Source organism: Ciconia boyciana, chromosome 3, assembly GCF_034638445.1.
Source record: "Ciconia boyciana chromosome 3, ASM3463844v1, whole genome shotgun sequence".
In the NCBI taxonomy this organism is placed as follows: Eukaryota; Metazoa; Chordata; class Aves; order Ciconiiformes; family Ciconiidae; genus Ciconia; species Ciconia boyciana.
Genome location: NC_132936.1, coordinates 91,485,785 through 91,507,072, shown reverse-complemented (window position 1 = coordinate 91,507,072; position 21,288 = coordinate 91,485,785).

The following is a 21,288-nucleotide window of genomic DNA, read 5'->3' as shown; positions in this document are numbered from 1 at the left end:
CTTGCTGTTTTGGTAATAATCTGATCCAGTTTCTCTGCTGTCTTCTCCTGTGGCAGGTCAGGTCTCCTCTACAGCAGCCTTCTCTTTTTCTGACACATTTTGGATAAACCAAACTGTAATGCAACTGTTTCCTAAGCACTGTGTGGCATGTTGTCCTCTTTAGTTCTTTGCAGGACATGGTGATCTCCTTATAGAAACAACTTTTCTCAAAATTTCTGCCAGACAAGAAAAGTAAAATAGGAGTCTGCTTATAAATATTTTAAATTAAATACTACTGCCGTAACTTTTCACCCCCCCCGAAGTCTTTGCCTCCCAATTAATTGGGTCTCAAGCAAAATCAGCAATCAGTTGATGTGTTTCTCTTAAAATAGATATCTCATATACTCGCATTTTAAGCAAAATACCTCACCTTCATTTTTTTTAATATCATTTTATACATGAAATTCAGCAAGCTGAGCTTGTCTGGATAATGTAAAAAAAAATAAATAAACCAGGTTTCTTTTTATTTCAAGAAATAAATGGAAGTAGCAATATGTTTTCCTTCCTTCCTCCAAACATGGTTACTACAGTAATCTAGAGCAGTGTATAGAAAATATTTTAATGTTTAATTTTAAGGATAATGAACTTAAATACTATATGTTGTGAACCTGAAAGAATTTCAACAACATACTTTACTGGAGAAATTATCATCCAAAAATACTTTATACAACAAATTGCCCTATATAGGAGTAAAACAAGTAAGAAACAAGGAGTCAAACTACTAATTTTAGTACAAGGCGTGTCAAAAAGGAAATATATTATGCAAGCTGGAAGCAGTGTCAGTCAGTGCCTGACAGTTTACAAACCTTTGGTTTATAATTTAAATTTCTGAAGAAAAAGATACATTAGGGAAGATAAGTACCAATTCAAAATCAACTAAACTGAAACAGACTAAGTGTTCTTTTAAAAGTAGCAATAGTATCTCTAGCTTTTAGAAACAAAAGATGTCTTATCAATGATCCATCTTTGCAGAAGAAACAGAATTGCAGCTGTCTGTTGTGGTCTGCTTTTTGACTGTAGAGTTGCCATTTCATGGACAATATACCTTGCTCTTGGTCCCATTTAATTAACACCAAAATTCATATTGTCATCAAGGAATCAGATTTGGTTCTTAAGATTTCTGTCTTCTGAGCATTCACAGACTGTAGTTGTATCACAGGCAAGTGAATCATAAATTCATTCAGTAAGAGTCTGAAAAAAGTACACTAGCAGAGAAATGATATCTAAAAATTTCCAAAGAGCCCTGGCTAATTAAGGCACTTAAGTTCTGTGTTCAGAAATCCTATTGAAGAGCCTACATCCTATGTGACTTAAACAAGACACAGTTTAGATTTTCAAATGTATATAGGTGATTAATGCCCTTTGTGTAAAATCCTATATGCTTGTATTTATTTACAATCAGGATCTAGTCTTCGAAGTCAGTTAGACTCTATCGAGGCTTACTTGGGTGCTACCAGGTACCCACAATTACCCAGTTCAGGGGACTTGATGGGGCATGCGATGGTCTGGCCTATGTGTGTGCTTTCTTTTCATGGAGGCAAGAAGAGCAGGAATATGGGAGAGAAAGGCTAACTTACACACTTACCCTGCTATTCATTCAGGATCCTGTCAGGGCACATTCCTGGACTGGAAACTATTCCTATAACTATAGCTTATATTTAAACCTCTTTCTTTCTTCCTTTTAAAACGTATTTGGTGAGCACACATACGTACTGATACAATGATCAGCAGCTTGATGTAGGCTTAAGCAGTCCAAACACTTTCCAGTAGCAAAAAAACATAACCCCAAGACAACTTCTGTAGATGGAAACAGCGTTTCCTTTTCAGGAACTTTCCTCCTATTTTGGATGCTCTTTCATAGGACTGAGGATTTGCCGTGAAGAAAGGCAAAACCAGAGACCTAGACCTACCAGCAGAAGTTCTTAACTGACATTAGCTTTGCCCTGAGCACATTTAAATGATATAAATTTCAATGACCTTCCAAATTTTGCTTCTGGGGCAGTAGCAACTAGAGAGGGAGAACCTGATAGTACAATTCTTTGGGAGATGAGGATCCAAAATGCAATCTGAAGACACAGAAGTTTTATGTGTGATCGCTCCTAGACCCTGATGAATCCTGAGAGAGCCTCTTGGACTGAGACCACTGCTCATTCTGTGGGAACACAACCCCTCTTTTATCCCTACAAGAACAATACGGCGGAAACTCTGCTAGGAGCTTGCCATGGAATTTCCATTTCCCCATGCAGGATTTTCCTGTACAGGACTAATCTGGACAGTTAATGGCTTCTTAGCTGAGCTTTAACGTAGGTTCAAAAGCATATGAATGCTCTCGTGGGTGGAATAGCAGGCTACTGGAGGATATGAAATATTTCCTCAATGGAGGCATTTACCAAAGCCTCTGTAGGACTTCCATGAATCCATGAAAGCCAAGTCTTCTGAAAATTTTCATGTTAATTTATATAGATGTTTTAAAAAAGGAGTCATGGAATTCCATACCTCATATGCATTAATTTTCCATCCAGCAGAATAACTTTGGCCATCTTGTACTTCAGTGAAAACCACCTCTGTAAGCAGAGTGTGACTGAACAAGAACTAGCATAATGGAAAGTTTCATTTCCAAAATATAATAAAGTTGCAGGAGTAGTGAAGGAAGTGAACATTACTTGCACTTATGGTACACTCATTTATGCCTTTATGAATATGAATTTAGGTTTTCCTTTTATGCTGCTGTTTGTATAAATGAAATCTACCATGGCATTTAAAACTGGATTAAAATGTTTCTTTTGTTTCTGCTTTTGAGTCTTTTACAGAATAAATTATGTTTTAATGTTGCTATTATAAATGTTTATGATGGATGAGCCTATGCATGAGCCTAGTCCAACTCCCACTTAACTCGGTGGAAAGATTCCTTTGATGTTGATGGGAGCTGGATCAGGCGATCAATATGTCTTGCTGTTTATATACATTAGCGTACAAAAGTGTTAATGCTCTATAAATTAGCAAAGATATTATTACCATCTGAATTTCCAGTGTAGACATATTACCTAAAACAAGTAGTTCCATGAGCAGTGGAATTAATGAAGCCTAATTTTCTATGATTTGTATCTGAGGGTGAATTTCCATGTGGATTCTCTTGTGCCTAACCATGGTTGCACTCACACTGCAGCCTTTCCTGCCAGGAGAGCAATGTCTGCATCCCACTCACCTCCCTGGCCGCTTCTTTTAACGAGATTTGTAGAAAATGAATACAGATGAGTCTTCTAGCTCTCTGTTAAATTTGGGTAGAAGTAGCTAACAGATTTACTAGGGCCTGGCAGATAGGTGACACAAAAGCTTACAAATGCTATAGTTGCAAGCCACATTCCTGGGGAAACTGGACTAAAAGTGAAGGAATGCACACACTGGACTTTGTATCATCAGACTTTGATAATATGCTAAAGGAACAGTTAATAAGAAACCACAAATGTGGATTTAAAAGGAGTAAGAAGTAATCTGAGTTTTAATAAGCAACACAGAAAGCTCGGTTACCCCCCTAAGCACAGCTAGGCGTTACAAAAGCTCATGACTTCCCAGGGGAGGCATCTTGTTCCAGTGAGACCCCAATGCCTCCTGGAGCTTCCCAGCATACAGGTGGTATCTGAAATATTTATGGTACTGCTACATGCCTTTGGGAGCAGGTGACTCCCCCAAGAATTAAGACTTGCTTTGTAAGCCAGAGCAGAAGGGGAACAGACCTTGGCCTGGTTCTTCCCTCTGCACTTTGGTAAGCAAAATACAGAGTGATCTTATTTCATTCCTGGGGAATGCGCTCCTAAGAACAAGGGAGAAGTCCTTAAATGAGCCAGAGGAGGGGAAGGAAGAATTCATAGTGTCAGACCTTGTGGTCTTTATTCATTCTTCTTCATTCTTTCCATCCTCCAAGCCTGCATTTTCAAACAGATTGTTGCAGAAGTAATAGTAAGCATACTGGGTCAAACTGACCATTGGAATTGACTTTGCTTCAGGTATTCTGGGAAGAATTTGATCCTTACAGTTTTTTAAATGAATTGCATTAATAATTAATAACTGAGAACAGATTGTAACATTTCATAAATGTAAAAGCCTTAACTCCTACATATTTCCCCATTATGCAGCAGAGTAAATAATATTGAAATTGATGTATTTTAGGTGGAATCAGTACTAGTATTCAAAGTTAACATTGCATAGTTCTTTTCATTACAATTGCCTATAGCTTTGCCAATGTCAACAATCTGAAATGAAAATTTCTACATTTATCCTCTGTTCCAAGCAGAATTTATATTTTTACTTAAATTAAAAAGAAAAATAATGAATGAAAGGTAAAGAAGTATCTGTGCAAATGTTCAGTCCTCTTCTCAAAAATCAATGTTTTGTAAAGCTCTACCATCTCCATCGAGATTATTCTGAGACAGAAAGAAAAGTCCTAAAATAAGACAGATGAAGGTACTGATATGAGGAACATCTAGGCAGATTCACCCGAATTGTAAACCTTTAAGAACATCATTTGTATATCCTCAGCAGAGTGTGTTGAAGGCTTACTGATGAAAGTCTCAAAACTTCTCATTTGTACTTTCTGACTAAGCTCTTCAAGTGATTGGCATTAATTTTGTGCACATGACATGCTGTGTAACCTTTTTTTGGCTAATTGTGTGCCTAATTTATGCCATATTCCTCTCTGCCATTTAGGGTTTGAGATAGATGGTGGATGAAGCAAAAGAGCCAGAAAGAAAGAAATGTTCTCTTTTACTTCTCTTTACCAAAGCAAGACCTGCAAAAGCTTTACTTTGCCAGGAACTTTTATGCACTGTAGAACAAGACTGTTATAGTGCATATGTTCAAGTAGGTCAAATCAAAGTTATTTTAATCATGACATTTTTCTCATTTTGCTACTTTAGTGTTCTTTTAAGACCATTTTTATTTGAAATCAAGTGTATCTGATTGCTTTATGACCTACTACTTCAGTTAACAGAACATAGTTTACCTATGACATACATTATTTGATAAATTAATTGTTCTCTAAAGGATGTTAGAACTCATGATGCTCTTGGGAAGAATCTTTCTGTATCCTATTGGCTGCTCAAGAAGATAATTTTTCAAAACTCTAAGTACGTCAGCATTTTTCTTGCAAATCTTTTGCTGGACATAAAATGCAACATGTAGAATGTTATATGCTGAATATGGTGGTTTATTGTTCATCTAGTAATGTATCATCTTATGAAATTGCTGCCATATTTTTGTGACTGTGTACCCGTCCTGCTGCAGACTTCCTCTCAAATTATTTTGTTGTGTGTTGTTTCCACAAGATTAATGTCTAAACAGTTTGAAATCAATACTGCATGCTCTGCCATGTAGGTGGTATCCAAAAATCTTTTCCAAATTTAGATATATGTTTTGTAGCACCTGTTTCACAAGTTCCTAGCACCTGCTCTCCTTATGGGAGTATTAACATTTACTTCAGTAGGAATAACATCCGGTCCCATATGATTTGATAGTCCCACACAACATCAACAGCTATACTACTAGAAGAAACAAACAGTATGTACTTCCTTCATCAGAATAGATGAGCAGGACATACTGGCCACAGATCTTCTTCTTAATGCTGTGGCTATTTCTATTAGACTTAAGAGTCTACTACTCTGGGTAAAGTGAGGAGGATGCAAAATTTCTACTTCCCTCTGTGTTTCTGGTAAAAACAACAGGAGACAGAGAAAGGGTTTGCAGAGTATGGCTTTCATAGATGCATTATGCAATACTCAGCAATTTTTTTTTGGTACCACAGCATGTAGCTGACTTGGGAAAAGGCAAGGGATGGCCAGCGAATTTGTACAGTCTACCTCTGCCACTGTGGAGGTCACTGCAGCTCTGGTCTGCATTGTGGTGTGCTTCATTTGCTATTGCTTGGTCAGGCTGTGAAAGATCTATTCTTAGCCACTGACAGTACACTGAGTAGCAGCATTTGACGCTTAGCAATTAACCGTGTTAACGGAGATTGCAACACTTACCAGGGCACAGGCCTGCACACATGAATGGTTGTGCTCGGCTATTCTGACCACTTACATGGTCAGGAGAGTTTATGTGGAAATTACCAGCTAGATGTCTATCTTCTGAATATGAAATGCTCACAATGCAGTGATGGCTACAAATTAAACCTTCTGATTTTTTATTACAGTATTTCACAATAAATGTATATTATGTCCCTAGGCAAACCCTGATTTATGAGATCTTTGAGGTTTAAGTTTTGAGAGTCTTTTAGCTTATCAGAGCAGAATATAAATTTTTAGCATAATTGAGAAACAGGGACAGAAATTTAAGCTTTGCTGGTACATACTGGGCCATCATTGAACAGACTGTCAGTCATTGCTATTTAAAAGCAAAACTGCTCTAACAACTACCAGTGATGCTCCAATCGTTTCCTATTATTTCAATTATAAATGAAGATAAACAATGTAGCATTTTTATTAAACATTTTAAAGCACTTTACAAAAGAGGTCAGGTTAATAATATCTTGACTAATCAAGAAACTGAGGAAGAGCAAGAAACTGAGGAAAAGGAAAAAAACCCAAATATTTTCTCAGTGTTACCAGGTGGGTAACACAAGTAGTACATGCTCCCACTATGGGGCAAGAAGGGACAAGAAGAGGCAAATACCTGTGTTGATCTTGCTTTACAGCCCAGTGCAATGTTAAAAGCTGGACAATGTATCCTTAACCTATAGAGGAAAGCAGCAAAATGTGCACTACCTTTTCTCCCTCTCTCACCTCAGGATGAACACCTGGAAAAAGTGCTCTGTACTTGCATTTTAAAGGCATAGTTTAGTCCTTAGCATATAGTCTGAATTGGAAATACTTTGCTGAACTAATATTAGCTTCTCAGGTAAAGTTAGTTTACTTCTTTTTTTTATTATTATTTTCTTTTTCTTTCATATCTTAAAAAACCCCCCAGATTCTTAATGTTGAAGGTACAACCATTATTTACTACTAAAATTCCTCTATGCTTGAACTGGTAGTAATTTTTTTTCCACTATTATGAATCTTAGTTTGGCACAAATTGACTGTATTCACTACATCCTAATTTGTTCTAGGTTCTCACTGCCTTAGCAGTCGAACTTTAACTCTGATTGAGAAAAAAATGAGTGCAAAGGCAACGGTTTTCAAGTCTTTGCCAGGCAAAGCTAGATAGAAGTTTTATCAAAGTAAGAAATTCAGGATTTGACCCTCTGAGTAGATTTTATTTTCAAAGCAGGTTTCCCAAAGCCACACAGAAAAAGGAAACAAAGATAAAATTGGGACAAGGTCAACTGGATATAGAAGCGACTGTAACAAACCTCAAATAGTTCTGTTATTTTTGTTTAAACTAAAGTTCACAGAATTTTTATTAAGCATCTAACCTAGATATTTACACAGGAATCAGAAAGAACAACTTTTTAATGACTGCCCAGCAGGAAAGTTATATTCATCATTAGTGTTAACTTCATACTTGATGCTGACAGATACTATTATTGGTTTAAATATGCAAAGACTGAGAAGTCTCCCTCTACCAAGGGTATAACATATTCGAAAGTAAGAGACTTGGAGAAATCTTTAAAGCATATTTTGTAATTATTCATTGCTTGGAAATATATATATTATATACACATATAAACACAGAGAAACATATGTATTTTATCAGAATAAGGCACAATTCTTTTCCATTGTAAGGGCTTTACAACCAGTGTGAGTAGGAGAAGGATCAGGTCTTATTTAAACGTAATACAAATGCAGACAGTGCATATTTTCCAAGCAGAAATTCATCATTTCAAGTCAGTCAATAGAGCTAGTTCATCTCAATTGAAAAGGAAGACACTTTTTACTTTAGATACTCCTCTTCTAAAGGAAGTTATTGTATCATAGGTGGAGCAAATACTTGCATACGCATGGTCTCCTCATGCAGGAATTCACTCCACCCCCCAAAAACTACTCAGAAACATTAGGTATCAGATAACATAAGTCACAGAGGTACTCAACTTAGAATTTCCTCTGTTGCTAAGAATAGAAATTAGTTAGAGGTTTCTCTGAGAAGGTGCCTGCAAATCAGAGTCCATTTTCTGTCCAATCTAAACCAGCTTAAATTTATTTGTTCTCCTTCAAGGCATGCTATTTTAATGAGAAATGCTGAAGAGCCTGAGTTGTTCTTTATTTAGGAATTTTAGATCTGGGAAGATTTAATTTAGATCATTTCTACATTTTGCTGCTGGTGTGAATATACAAAGAATATTCTGTCATTCTGACTTTCATTTTTGTGATAATTTTATAGTCTATTTTTCATGGGTACAACATGCAGATATTCTCTTTTATTTAAGTAAATGTTAAGCAAATATATAAAATACATAAACAGGATATTGGGAAGGTAGGTATACTTTGTATGCTTGTATTGAAGGCTGTTGTCCATTATTCTGAAAGATGACACTTGAGAATTCGTGCGACATGGAAAATACAGAGGTTTTAAATAGTGATACAGCTAAAATGCAAAACTCAGCCAAGGGCAGCAATATCCCTTTCAAACTGTTTTTAATAGTTGCAAACTGCCAAATCCTTTAAGAACAGAACTAAGTCTAACTGACAGCTGACGAAAAGTGCACCTGATATTTAGAGATAAACATGTATCATTTTCAGTGTCATAAAAAGGTAGGCTAGATCTAACCTTCAGCCTGTATTGTCATGGTACAGAATGTCATGGTACAAAGGGAAATAAAATTTCTTTTTGTGCTATCTTGGTCATTATCATGCTGGCTAAGCGAGGAGCTGGCTCTAAGTCTTTCTTAAAAACAGGAGCAAAAAGGCAATTTAATAGAATCCTAATTGCAAAAATGCCACAATAGTCTTCATACTTTGTGAATAGTCCCAATGACCCTGAAAAGATAGGCCACATATAGAGCGTCTCAGTGGGACTACTCTTACACTTAAAATCATGAATCTGTTAAATTTGTTAACAAATGATGGTCCTTATTGTATAATTAGTGAAAGCTCTTGATCCTCATTGCTTAAAATCCCAGTAATGCGTGAAGGTGAGGAAGAAGAGATGGGCTATTTTTTCCATTTTATAAAGGGTAAACTTAGGTGCAAGAAGATGGAGAGTCCTGCCCAAGGCTGGGCAGGGAACCCTTGGTCAAGCCCTGAACTCTTAAGTTCCATCTGAGTACTTTAACCTCACAGCTGTAATTTTAGTTTCACTGAAAAAGCTGTTCAATTACTAATTTGATGTAATGACAGCTGACTGAAGGATAATCTTCAGGTAATTTGAGAAAAGAGGATTTTTCTGCTGTCCACCTTAAAAGAGCATGGGTAAATTAAACAATTAGAACTGGTTACAAAGGTAAGCTAAAAGCTAAACATAATAAGACACTGTTTTCAGCATTTCAAAAGAACTAAATACAACACATCAGCAGCTTCAAAATCCTTTTGAACAAGTGCACTCAGAAACAACTAACTAGCAAACAAAGCTATTATGAAGATGACAGTGTAGTCAGTGAACTTTTGGCATGTCAACTCTACAAAATGTAGGCCTCTAGAAATATTCTTCACATCTGAGTAAGTAGAAAAGAGGCAAATTTAGCAACAGGTGCTGTGGATAGGCTATGATGATTTGTCACTTTTTACAAGGTTTGATAGATGAGAATATTTTTAAAAAGAGAAGTATATTCCTTATGTATTATTGAAAGGATTTAATTTTCCTTAAATTTTAAAGGATCAAGAATAATAAAGTGATCAGAATCTCAGAGACCAATGAGATAATTTTATCACATTACTTTATATTTAGGTGAACTTTTTTTCTTTTCAAGCAATACAGAAACTGCTTAAACAACATCCCATATCATGGGATAGCTATTCTATATCCTATCAATCATATATCATAATTTCTAGGTAATTAAGCTGATTCGATTGGATAGATAGATTATCCTAGTCTCATAGTGTGGGTCAAGTATTACACGAAAATGAATGTCCTTTGAAAATAAGAAGTCTTTCTTTTAGTTATTGATTTCATGTAACTATGCACAAGAAGGTTTATAGGAGAAAAACTACTTCAACCTCAGTAATAACAAAAGTTATAAGAAATAGGTAGATAATCATGTCTCATTATCTTTGGGGAATGTCAGCGCAGAATCAGCACAGTTTCAGTGAACATACTGTTGAGCTGTTTCCTTTCTCATGTCTTTCAGAAGGGCTATTTTATACCTTCAATAGGAAATCTTCACAGTTAATGTAGGATTGTAAAAATGCCGGATGAGAATATCAATTATTAAAAAGGATAAGGCATCAAGGTGGGTTGTTTCTTCTAACATGACAAAAATCGCTGTGCCCACAAAATCTATTATGAATTGCACTAACGAAGTCGATTTTCTAGGTTTTGATTCAGGAAAGTGATTAAGCACATGCTTAAAGTTAACTTTCCTGAACAGGAGGCCTTTAAGGATTAATATGGGCCTCTGGAGATGGGATACAGGATATTCTGAAGGATGCTAGGCTCCCAAATAAAACAGGGCAGAAGCTACAAACTGATCTCTAACAGTCTCTTTTGTATCGCCAGAACCAATAAAAGAGTCACAACAGCAAAGGCAAAGCAGAGCTGCAGCTATGGCTGGTTTCAGCTCATGACAAGTACGATCTTGCCTTTTTGTTTTTGCTCTTTAATAGTTCTGAATCTGCACAGAATTCAGAACAGTGTTGCTTGTACTATCTGAATATATTCATAGATTTAATAAATTTTGATGAAAGTTTGAATTGTTTCAGTACTTCTATTTTATTGTATCCTTTACAATTGCATACTTGAGAGTTACATACTCTATTCATTTGATTTCTGAACATCTTTTTTTAGATGTTGCATGGATTCCTAAAATAGGAAAGATACTGTGTATACTTACATCATTAGAACAGATCTGTTCAGCATATTGTTTCATTAAGAATGGATCTGTTGCACGATTTTCAGGGCAATTACTGCAATAGAAGCCCTGTTGACTTTTCTCAAGATTTTTTCCCACTTGATTTCCTATTTATAAATTTATATAGCCTTTTTATGATGTCATGGTTCTCATGAAACCTTCATAGGGTTAAGACATGTTGATATGAAATACAAAAAATACGATGTTGATATAAAATATGACATGCTGATACAAAGAGCAAACTATGGGCAACATCCTTCAGATCCCAATAGTTAAAAATAGAAATGTAGCAGTAAATGAGGGGAAAAAGAGGAGGAAAAGGAATTAAGATTAGAGAGCAAATCAAAGCTGATAAAATAGGTTTAAAAGGACAATGCTTTTCCTCACTGGCATCTATGGATCTAACCTAAAATAAGCTCAGCTGTCACTTTGCCAGAGATAAACATTTAATTCACAATGACAAATAAAACTTTTTTTTTTTTTTCTTGAGATTTATGCACAACAGATAACAGTGCTCTCCCCAAATTATCCACTATGGGAATGTATTCAATGCATTTTTAAATTCACTTATGGGTCAGAAATAATTTGCACAAATATCATTATTAGATATTTAAACTATGAGCTGGTTTGCTTAGTTGAGTAAGCATGATAAATCACACATTATTCATGTTACCTGATTGGATGAGCATGCAAGCAGTTTTTAATAAAATAATGAGTGGTCTAAAATCTACATCTATGAGCTCAAGCCTGCATTTTTTAAGTTCAGCAAACATGAATGTCAGTAAATTTCAATTGCCAGAGATTCACAGAAAATATGTGCTGGGGCTTTTTTCTTTTTCTTCTTCTTTTTTTTTTTTTTTACCATATGTGATGGAATAGTTGCAGAGTTTTTTGCAACAATATCCTGCCAACCTTTCATTTGCTACATAATGTATCTTTTTGCATGATCACGGTATTAGGCACAAGCTCAAAGTCATTTATGGGGAAAAAAACCAATGATGAAACAAAAAAGAAAAACAGAACACATTTATGATGGATTTTTTATGGTACTTTCAAAAAACAGAAAGCAAACTAAATTGTTCAGATTGATACTGTATTTTGCTAAATCTGGAAATAAATTAAGGATAGAGAAATTCAGCAAAAGCAAAAAGTTGCTACAGCCTTTGAATCACCAATATTCTGAACTATGTAATTAATGTAAAATATGTGTGCATTTCTGTGGAATGTAAGGACTGAAATGAATGAAAAATGGGGAAGAAAATCTGTGGTAAAAGTTCTTTTTTTTTCCCCATGAAAAATTGTAATTTATGGAAGAGGTTTTTTTTATCATTGCTCTTTTATATAGAAAATATTTTTCCTTTACTGTAAAACTATTGAAGAGTGGAGAGAAATGCACAAAGCCTAGGAGACATAGAGACTCCTCCTTGTCATCATTCAGAGCACCTAAATTTGACACCAGCTTTGACTCTCTGGTACTGCTGTTTCATGGCTGGCTTAAGGTGACCTAAAGCTGCTGCCCTGCAAAGGAGCAGTCCTGCCTTTCCCCGCTCCATCCCATCCAGAACTGCTCATTCCTGCCCTCTCCCTTGTATGAGCTATAGTGACTTGTGCAGTCATGGGGAGATCAGGTCAATCCACTGATGTTGCTTAAAACTAGTAATGTTTTTCCAGTGTTAACTTTAAATTTATTTACCTTGGTAACAGAAAAAGAAACAGCAGAAATGTGGTGAAAGCTGGACCATGCATCTCAGCATCAGGCTGTTTTTAGATCAGCTTAAATTCATCATGAAACTGAACTTCAACAAGACGCCTAAAAAGATGATATGAATAGACAGCCTTTGGTTTCCTCACTTTAATAAAAAATGCTGATCATATGAAATTTCTCAGCCAACTCTGACTTGGGCTTTTATTCACTTTTCTTGCCTAATAATGTGTAATGTCAAGGAATATATAGAATATTTTCGCATTGTAGTTTCTGCTACATCTGTTGAACATAAGTTCCAGAGTCATATTTACCTCTCACTTCCTCTGCTATAGTCCTTGTTTTCAATCACGCACTTTACCATGGTGCTGCACGTTATATCATTGGTAGATATTACTGTCAAGACTTATATTGATATATACATTTTCCTATTTATATCAGAAATCATAGTTCAACACTTAATAGAAAAAGAGATTCCACTTATCATGCTCCCAAGAAAACCTCTTAAAAACTCCTCATATTCAGGCTCAGATGTAATTCTCCATCCTTACCCAGAATGTTTTCCCTAGACAACAAGCCACATCATTTTCTTCAACATCACACAGGCCTGTGATATCACTCAGGCATCTCTGGATCTCTGCAGTAGTGCTGTGCTTAAATCCTGCAAATTTTTCTATTAGTGTCTCTGCAATATGCCGTTTCTTTCTACTTTGTGAGATACCTGCCACATCTCAAAACTAGTTCTTTTTTCCCCTCTAAGCTTGGCAAAAGGAATCAGATCCATTAAAAATTCTCTGCAAAGACTGGTTTCCTCGTTCTTGTCTTTGTCAGACTTATCCCCTCCTGTGCATTAACACATGGCCTCCCTGTTCCTCAACCCCTACAGCGCAGTGCCCTGCTCTTCCCACTCAGACTTCCTCCCACATTGTTTCTCCCACTTGTCTCTTCAGATCAGGTTTAAGATCTTGCCTCCGCTTCCTGTCATGTTAAGATGCTAGCATCTATCATCCACCCATTAACATTTTGGAATACGCTTTTTCAAGCCTGCTTCTTGCACAGCATTAGGTTTTGGAGGTTCTCCCTCTGAACCTATGCAGAGCTGCCATGTTATCCACCTGTGAACGCTTCCTTAAAATTCTCCTGTGTGAAATTTCCTGCAAATCCCTCCAGAGAGCTAGGCTCTCTCAACTGCTGTCAGTCCATCAGATTGATCAAACTGGCTTTATTCTTTCTTGATACTTCCCTTATTGTAACCCCTGTATTACAAGGGACTTGCTGTATGTACCCTTAAATTTAAAGGCTTTGGGGAATGGGCTATTTTTTTTCCTTTTCTTTTTTTACATGGTACAGTACTTAGTACAATGAAATCTTAGCCTATGACAGGGTTTGTGGGTAAGAGGAATAAATGATGATGACAGAATAATAATTAGTAATTTAAGAGTATACAAAATAATATACCATAACCAAACTTAAATTATTTTATTATTGCTTCAGTATTATATTTGGGACTAGACAAATTTTAGTGCTTTTTCGATTTAAAAATCTCTTTATCTACTTAAAAATCTCTTTATCCTTTTAAAAAGAAATTTACAACAATACTAAAATGTTGGTAGAGGTTCTGTACTTGAATGTTGTGAACAATGGAGAATATACATTGGGATAAAAGTCACTGGATGACACATGAAGAAAAGATGTTGTCTTCCACTTCTCTTGGTACAGCTCTTAGTCACAGAAAATGGTCATGAATGTCTATGGAAGTTGCTGCTGGTATTATTAGGGTAGGAATTCTATTCTCTTTTTAGATTTATACAAAGAAGGGATCCAGTTATCTAATTATCTAAGAGCAAAAATGTAACTAACTGCAAATTTTAAGTGGATCTATGAATGGAGAAGAAACACTGTTTTTCCAGACTGGATTAATTTTTCCTTATTATACCCCACCCTGAACATGCTCTTTAAGTTGTGTAACCCTCTGTGTGTGTACATGCATTAGGCTGATTCTTTGTGTAGAAGCCCCCTTGCCCAACCACCACTTTCCAGGAGAAGCTAGATGCAGCAGCAGCAGCCTAACAGCATGTTCCTTCATCAGTGATGCCATCAGAAAGAGCTGCTGTGTGACCTCAACATCTGGGCAAAGTCTTGCCCCCATGAATAGAATAAACTATGAAATAATTTTGTGTTTATCCTTCTGGAGCTCTTCTGCTTCCCCAGTTCAGGTAAGAAATGGTGACTCCTCCTCAGAGAAAGCAAAAGTGAGGTCTGGGGAAGATGCAGACGTCCCATATCTTCATTAACCTCATTTTAGCAGATCAAAAAGCTGCTGTCTAGAGAGCAGATGAGCTGGATCCCTTACCACATGTGTGTTATTCATAGGGTTAGACCTGATTATGCCTTCACAGAATCACAGAATCACAGAATTGCACAGGTTGGAAAGGACCTTTAAGATCATCGAGTCCAACCGTAAACCTAACACTACCAAGACCACCACTACACCATGTCCCTAAGCACCTCATCTACCTTCTGGCATCAAAATCTAGCAATCCATGAGGACGGCCCTCATTCAGGGAAATCTGCCTTTTTAAGGGCCTTCTGCTTTTCAGTGTCCTCTGAGATGCTGGGCAAGAGACATACCGCTTCAGGGAACCTGCTCAGACCTCCCTCAGGGCTTCAGTCCCTTCATGCTGGGCAGGCCAGGTGTGGCCTATGACAGAGAGCTTGGTGATAAAGCGGTCAACACTTACAACTTTGTATATTCGGTGAAGGGAAGCATGGAGAAATGATTTAACAGATGTATTTGTGCCTGCAGAAACTTATGGGCATGTTGATAATCTGTGCCAGGACTTTTGAGCTGCTGGCTAATATCCTTGCCAGAAGTCATGGAGCTCAGATTTACACAGAGTATATTTGTCATTAGGGTTGGTATTCATCAAATGTAACCTCGGTATCTTGTATTACTAAATGTCTTGATGCGAGTTGTTTTAATTTTTTCCAGAGATAACCCTGGAATTATCTTTAAAGCGCTCAACATTCAACCCCCCTCTCCTGTTTTGCCTTTGCTCAACTCCCAGCTCTCTGTGTTGAGTGTGACTGGTGACCTTTCTAAAGAAAGGCACCATCACTAAAAGTTCCCTCACTGGCGGCGTCCGTACTGTTACGGTTTGGAGGTAACGGATTTTTTCACCATCCAAATAGCATAGAAGTTTTGTCTTTGTAGAAGATCTCACGCTGCTATAACGTGATGTCTGCAGCTTAAGGGGGTGGCCTCTCAGAGCCTCTGGCATATGGGTTTTATGTATTAGGGTCTGTAAAGGAGATACCACTTGCAAAGATTTACAGTGTGCCAGGACTGTGTGCCAGATGGTAAAAGCCATATGAGTTGCGGAGTCCTTAGAGATTTTTTTTTATTTTGTTTTTGTTTATCGTAGAGAATACGCTTCTGGGTTCATAAAGTTTCAGCATGTTCTGCCTACTGTGTCATGGAGAAAAATATTAACTCTATCCTGAATCCAGGCCACTGGGAGTTATAAAAATAGTGTTTAAAAAAGGAGGTAGGCAGGCCATTTCCTGGGACAGAAAAAATAGTTGTTTTAAAATACATTATTGCTATTTTGATGCTAAAATGAATAGGTTGTTATTGCTGTTATTCTCTGAAATGACTTATTCAGAAGATAAAGCAGAGTTCTTTGAAACAAGTATATTTAAACACTCTGCTTATCCTGCTCACCTGGAAATGCAGTATTTTTCTTGCTGTAAAGATTTACTCACATCTGGGTTTGAGCATATGTTCAAATAGTATCACAGAGGGGCTTCCCCAGTCACAAAGACAAAGAATTGGTGTAATTTAGAAAGCCTTTGCGATTTGAGGTCACAGGCCAGGCAAGCCAATGTAATTCATGGGACATGCTGGACTAGCAAGGTTTCGAAGTACACCCCGCATGGGAGTAAGGCACAGCGCATATGGTCTGTAGGAGGGTGATAAACCCACAACTTTTCGTACAACAGATCTACTGCAATAAAAAGGGCACGCCATCAAGTTATTTAACTGGATTGTTCATCATCTTTGAAGCCTGCCACCTACTATGCTTGTGAAAATTCCTCTAAACCCACTATTTCTGCATAGGAAAGAAGCCACGGGATGCGCTGGAGTCCTGCGGAGACACAGGGCTGAAGGGACCCTGAAGGCAGCGAGGCCTACGCGGGTCCAGCCCAGCCTCAGACCGCTGGCAGGCCCTGGGTAGGGTTAGCGGGATTGTACACCGCTTCCACCCCCTGCAGAATGGGAACTCTTCCGCCGCCGCCGCCGCGGTGCCGGTGCGGTTTCAGCCGCCGCAGCGGAGGCCGTGCCGGCGGCCGTGCTCAGTCAGGAGACCGCGGCTCCGCCCCGGGGCGCCGCCAGGTGGCGCCCGCGCCGCCGGCCAACGGCCAAGGCCAACGGCCGGGGCACGCGGCGCCCGGGGGCGCGCGGGCGGTGTCACTGAGGCAACTGCCCGGGATTTCTGGGGCGGGGTCAGGCAGCACCATATTTTCCTGTTTATTGTACCTCAAATAGCTGACCTTGGGAGAGACACAGCTCCGCTTTGAACAGCGGCTCTCACAGCCCGCCTCAGTGTTATCAGCGGTTTGTTTTGCTGGGTTGGGAGGCTGAGAGCCACAGGCCGAGGCCTCTGCCAAGTTCAGGATTTTTCCACCAGCTACGCTAGTTTATTTCTAGTCTCTTTTCGTAGCAAAGTCTCTTGACGCACAGGGTAGGCCCTGGTTTTAAAATTTATATCCTCAGGGGTCCCTTAGGGAGCGCAGTGCTGCAAAAGTGATCAGAGCTGGCTTCTAACTACACCCAGAATGCCACGAGTTTATATGAAAATGAAGTAACCTTAGATTCAGCATGAATATCTATATTAAAATCCCCACTTTATGCCTTGAATCCGACTGAGTCACTTCAGCTAGGCTACAGCTTACCATTGACATACAGGCTATGGACGCGATCCAGGAAAACAAGATATTTTGAGACCGGTGAAGGGCATCTCAAGTTTATGTTGCTTACTGGTAAAATTATTCATTTTTATTGAAACCTGCAATTCCTGGCTGAACCACACTGTGATAAATAGGGGTAAAACGTGGCTTGCTCGAGTATTAATAGTAGGCTGCTTACAGCTTTGTGTGAGTGAGAGATCAGTGCTGCTTGTGGAGGCGTCCCAGCCTAATCCCTGCCGTAGACAAAATTGACAGCACAGCTACATGGCATACATGGCAGATGAACTGCGTGAATGCTTTATAATTATATTAGTAAATTCAAACTGTAAATGGGTAGCAGCAATTCTGTTGTAGGCAAGGCTCAAGTCTTTGGGCGCAGTTGGCTCTAAGTAGCTGAAACTCAGCAGAAGTCTTTCATTTACTCCTTTACTTATAAAACCTAGGAAATGAACTAACTTCCAATTTACTTACTTTTTAAAAAAACTAATGCTATGTGTTATCTGCCAATGAAAATATTCTGCTTTACTCTCAGTGCTGTTTAGTCTTGATCCTTGAAGGTGTTCTGGGCACAGCCTACAACAAAGCTGGGTACACTGCCAGCGTTTCATATGGTTCACCGAAGTGCCCAAGAGCTAAACCCCTCTGAATGCCACCAGAAATAACCAAGCCTTGAGCCAGTTTTCCTCCATGTTTCCTGATACATCTTAGTTTTCTTTCCCTTTAAGTCCATTGCAAAATACGGAAGCCTTTTAGTCACTCTCTCAGCCACTTCAGAGATTTTTTTTTTTCTTTGCTAATCCAGCTAACGTGGTTTTGTTTTTAGGCACCTGGACGGTGGGCATTTATGCTCAGAATGCAGTGACCACCCTCATTTTACTTTTTGGACAAATAATTGCCTAACCTCTTAGTTATTTGGAGCCAGTTTGCTGACGTAAACGTGCCATTGTACATACTTCAGTGATTTTTTTTTTTTTTTGCCTTTTTCTGTTCCTTTTCTCTGAAAACAAAGATTTTATCAGCCAAAACCAACTATTCCACAAAAAGTAACTGTTGTGGAAAGCACCTAGGCAACTCTGTCAGACACTACCTAAGAAAGTGCCTCAGAGCTCTGAAAGCACTACATGGAAGAGGAGCTCCACACCTGCCTGTTACAGTTTATCTGCATTCATCTTGACATTAAAAGATATATTTAATTGGGAGGCTGTAAACCACTCTTGGCAGAGCTGGAGAAGAAGAGTGATACCAATGAAATAAAAATACTAAAATTAACAAGAAAGATACAGAGCAAAAGCTCTGTAGAGGAACAGTGCCAGATTTGTGGGAATAGGAGAAATTGCTAGCCATGTTGCTTAAAACTTATTTCAGGACCTCCTGAAGTCAATGTAAAGATTTGTACAAATGTAGGATTTTGATTAAGAATTGGTAAATACAGGATTTTATCAGAGAACAAAATTCAGAGTTGTACTTGAAGAAGAAATTAAATAAATGGGGAAAAAACTATCCTGGCATAATAGTGTATTTTGAAATACAATGAGAAAAAATGCCCAAAGAGGTCAGGGATAGCAGTTCAGAAATTTACTTTCAAACAACAAAAATTACACAGGCCAAAGTATAAAGTGTCAAGACGCTCCGAGTCAGACCCAAACTTGAAGCTGCTGATCTAAAGCGTTAAGCCAATTTTTGATACAGCTCTGCAAGGCAGTTCATATGTGGGACAGGCATATATGTGAATGATTCATCACACAGAAGCCCTTTACAACCGAGCAAGCAGATGTATGCTATATTTCCAGAAGGGAACAGATCCATAAACAGAGAATCAAAACAAGTTTCTAGAGAACAGAACTTACCAAACAAATCAGGTTGGGCTTTTTTTGGTAGAAAAAACTTTGGAGCTGTTTTTCAAAAGTTTGTGCAGCTGATAGTTTAGTTGGTAGAAGGAGATTTTGGCTTACAGTGTCAGGTAAATATTTTCAAGGATCAAAGTGGGAGATGGGGGTGGTTAAGAGGTAGCTACTCAACAGTTTTTAAATCTCTGAGTGGGCTATTATCCAAACAGGTATTGTGTCTGTGTTTGTGTCTACTACACAACTAATACCCTACCAATGAACAAAAATATATCTTCACTTATGTTTTGGATAAGATGAATAAAACACATTCAGCGACCAAAACATAGAAGTTCTTTTTTGCATAGTCTGCTTTCTCCTCTAGACTTCAAGAGGTATGGTCTCTAGCCTTCTGTCTCGCCACGCCTTTCTCCGCTGACAGAAATGCTTTGAGCTTCATTTGGAGGGATGCAGGTTAACCACTAGCTAGAGGTTAAGAAGTTCTCCACTTGAGAGAGATGACCCCTCAGTCCAAGCGTTCTCCTTAACCTAGCTACTGCACCTGGAGATTTGTCTTAAAAGCAGGTAGAAGTGTCTGTTGGACAGTGTTTTAGTTGTCTTCTGTTTTGAGAAGAGGATTTTGGGATCTGTGCACAAATGTGCATAAGACACAGACATCTCTCAGGCAAGAATCAAGAGCAAGGGCCTAAGCCTGAATGCAACTCCCAAGGCAAGGGGTGGATGCTGCTACGGAGGCCTTTCACAGCTCTTTCCCAACAGTCTGACCCAAAGTGACACCGCTACACCATATTGTAGCTGGCCTTGAGTACAGGCAGCCAAGCCCCAGGAACAGGGCAGGGAAGAGGTTGCAGAACACCTGGGTACATTCAGGGCCTTGACAGACTTGAGCCATCATCTGTCTTTCCTGGACATGAGAAACAAAATAACTGCACTAAGGTTTTTACACTGTTCCTCAACGTTTTCTTTGTACACAGCAAAGAGGAGGAGATGTAAGTTGTCACTGGCACAGAAGAGGAAGAAAACATGACACTCTCATTATGCCTGCAAAGGCCTCACAGGGCCTTCAGTCTGAAATCTGACAGTTCAGCGACAGTCACGTTGCAAGGACCACCTCAGCTTCCTGCCTGAACTAAATACTTCCTCTGGATCCCCATGCTGTTTGTCCTCACTTTCACGGGTCCTTGAGAGTTCCTAGTTCTTTTGTCTGTCCTTGCAGCAGCTGCCTTCTCTCCACCAACAGTTTGCGTCTGGTACAGATGTCCCTAAGCTTCGTTCTGTGCTGCTCTGTGTTTATGGAGAGGCTCCCTTGAAATGATTTGGAGAGGCACTCATGCACTCCTTCAGATCTTCTGCCTTAATATTTCTCCTAAGGAGGGTGCCTCTAGAAAATCAGCCAATTACACTAATGATGGCTAACCTGAGGGGCAGGTAGGAAGAGGGGGGTTTTTTAGGTATGGTAATGTTTCAATGATAATTATGTATTAACAGGTATTTCTAAAATGGTTTAAATTTTATGTTCCCTTTTTTTCACCAATCCCTTGCTCCATTTCTTAATTTGTATTAGTACTCTAAGTACAATCTCCATTTGATCTGGTCTTAAAAATGTTTTCCTTCACTAAATAAAAGAGGTGATTAAGAACATCTTAATTATGACTCCGATTCAGAAGAGCAGACAAATTAAGTATGTCCTAAAGAGCTTTGCTGAACTGGAACCAAAATTACTAATGCTACTTGTAGTATAATTTTTGCCTGTATGATTTTTTACCTTTTTCTTAACTGTAAAAGATGGTTTCTTTCTC